This window comes from Halyomorpha halys, unplaced genomic scaffold (assembly GCF_000696795.3).
Source record: "Halyomorpha halys isolate HHAL.00 unplaced genomic scaffold, Hhal_1.1 Scaffold101.1, whole genome shotgun sequence".
NCBI classification, from domain to species: domain Eukaryota; kingdom Metazoa; phylum Arthropoda; class Insecta; order Hemiptera; family Pentatomidae; genus Halyomorpha; species Halyomorpha halys.
In genome coordinates this window covers 340,991-343,647 of record NW_027107342.1, presented here as the reverse complement: position 1 = coordinate 343,647, position 2,657 = coordinate 340,991, and the positions used below count along the sequence as shown (strand labels likewise).

The following is a 2,657-nucleotide window of genomic DNA, read 5'->3' as shown; positions in this document are numbered from 1 at the left end:
AACTGATAGAACTTTGAAGAGAATAATAAAGCTGCAAATTTACGATTAGTGATTTCATATAATATTTAAAATAAAACAAGATGATACAAAATGTTATAAAAATAAGGATCCAATAATATCTATTACTAAGCACATACATATATTGCTAATTTTAATTGTAATATAATAAATAAATTATGTGGAGTTAAGAAAAAATACAGGCAGTGATATGGACATTTGGTGTCATCAAAATCAGTTATTTGGAATCAAAAAAATTAGAATGTACTCAGTTAAATATTTCTTTTAGTTTTTTTGTTGTTTATTTATTTATTAGTTCTTCGGAGAGGTGGTTGAACAGATATGGTACGATATAGTTCAATGTACCTTTACCAAATTTATTGTTATAGGGTGGTTCGATAAATTTAATTTTTTTCTAACATTTTTTAGGTATATTATTTCTTTTCTAAATAAATTATTATCTATAATTTTTAAGATAATTCTGTAAAAATAAAATAGTTTAGATAGTAAAGTAACAACACTTTATTATTGCGGTGCTCTATAATATAGTACTCGATTTTGTAGATTTGTAAGTTTTGATAAATGACTAACAGTACCTGCTCTATAACATTCGATCCTATAACTTAATATCGATTCAAACAATCGCTTCTCTCTCGAGTACAAATTGAAGGTAATAAATTTTATATGAGCATACTCTTAATCTCTTTAAAACATTTACTATGTGTGGTTCCCAAGAAAAAGCATTATCCACAGTAACACCTAGATATTTATATTTTTCTACAACACTTAATGTTTTACAGCAACATATTTTTATTGTATTAATGTTAGTGAGACAGTCACAGTCATATGATTTAATTTCAGGGTCGTGGTTGCATCCTGAACGCCCAAGTTAATGTTCTCAGTAAATCTTAAAATTACACAACTACAGACTCGTTATTTACAAAATACAAAGACAACAAGTGATAAACTATTTTTTTAATTTGCAGTCCTGCCCAAATACATTGAGTTGTCACAACAGCCAGCATATTTATCAATTAATTTTTTGGTACTTAAACGCTAACACATTATTAGAGAGTCATATTTATTATTAATAAGCTTACTAAGCTTAAGTCTAGTTAATTATTTTTAAATCATTAATATTTAATTTTTCTTATATAATATTATCAACAATTAATACACTACCGTACAACAAACCATTTATAACCTCCCACTTACACAGGTCAGCCTTGTTTTAAAATTAATTTATTTTATTTTAAATAGCATTTTTGTCTCAATTTGTTATTTATTTTAATTCTCTAAATTCCATAAGTATATTAATAATAATAAATAATAAGTAAGCTTATTAATAAATATAACTCTCTAATAATTGACTGTTTGAATAGGCTTTTAACTTATAATAAAGAAAATGACCTGGGCAGTTTAGCCTGGAAAAGAAACTTTAAATTAATGTGAGGAAGAAATTATTTTGAAGGTATGCTATATTATATAGTGAATAATGTTGTTGTTATAAGTGTTAAAAATGAAGATATAATATAAGCTGTTAAATATTTAGATGTCCTTGAGGATGGCTAGAATGGCCGAAACGTTGGACTGGTGAAAAATAAAGTGTTGAGACAAACATGGATACGAATTTTTGATTTATTTAATAAATCATTACCTTGTCTCAAGAAATTGAAATAATATAATAAATTATAAAATTTATTCAATTTTTTTCCTTAGATTCTTGATAGTTTTATTTTTCTTGTTTTTTTATTTTTTTGTTTTGCTTTGTCGTCCCTCTATTTTCTACTAATTCCATTTTAAAATGATTGTTATCGGTTGGCCATATCAAAAGTAGAACTATATTATTCTTCATTTTTAATTACTGCTACGGAAAAACATTTTCAAAAGCTCTTTTATGATTGGCGTGCTACTAGTCGCTGTAAAATCGCCTTTGTATGTAGTGCTTTTCTTGCAAAGTGGGCATTGCGCTGATTTTAGCTTCGTTTGTCAAACATTTCACGTTCACATCTAGATTGAAAAAAAAAGTTTTATATTTTTTCTAGACTTAAAATCAGTGAAATTTTTCATGAAGTGGACTTGAAATTAGAATAACAATTAATAAATTTGAAGCACAATGATTACTCCATTGTTTTAATGGCATACTGAGATCTAAATAGACCACAACTAGAATATTAACACAAATACATCTCTATACATCATCTAATTTCTTAAAAGTGCGGAAAATCCTTTTTAGCATCACTGTACTCACTTAACTGATCACCTTTTTACTTACCAACTCACTTTCAACGTGTGGCTACTTAGAGACTTCATGAAATACACTGCACTGCACGACGACAGTTGGTATGAACGGGAGACCGTTGCTGTAATGAGATGACAGTTAGCTGCAATGAGCAGACAGAAAACACCAAAGAATTTCTCTAACGCAAGTTAAAGAGAAAATAGTTGAGGGCAATTTGAGCTAGAGCGTAACTCGTCGTAAACAGCGTAAATCGGCCACTCTTATAACATTATTGAAATTAAATAATATTAAAAACTACATAATTTTAATATAATGTTATAAACAATATTATATAAAATATAAAGTTGAATAATTTTATAAATATTAAGTCTGATAAGGTATTAGCTACGACAAAGGCATGACTAGAAAATTCTTTTTT

General features: G+C 27.1%; 1 protein-coding gene across 1 annotated transcript in view; it reads left to right on the top strand.

Moving 5' to 3' along the window:
* Positions 1 to 2,657, top strand: part of LOC106677515 (SH3 domain-containing protein Dlish) — a 145,233-nt gene that overhangs the window by 115,119 nt on the left and 27,457 nt on the right. The window lies entirely within an intron of this gene.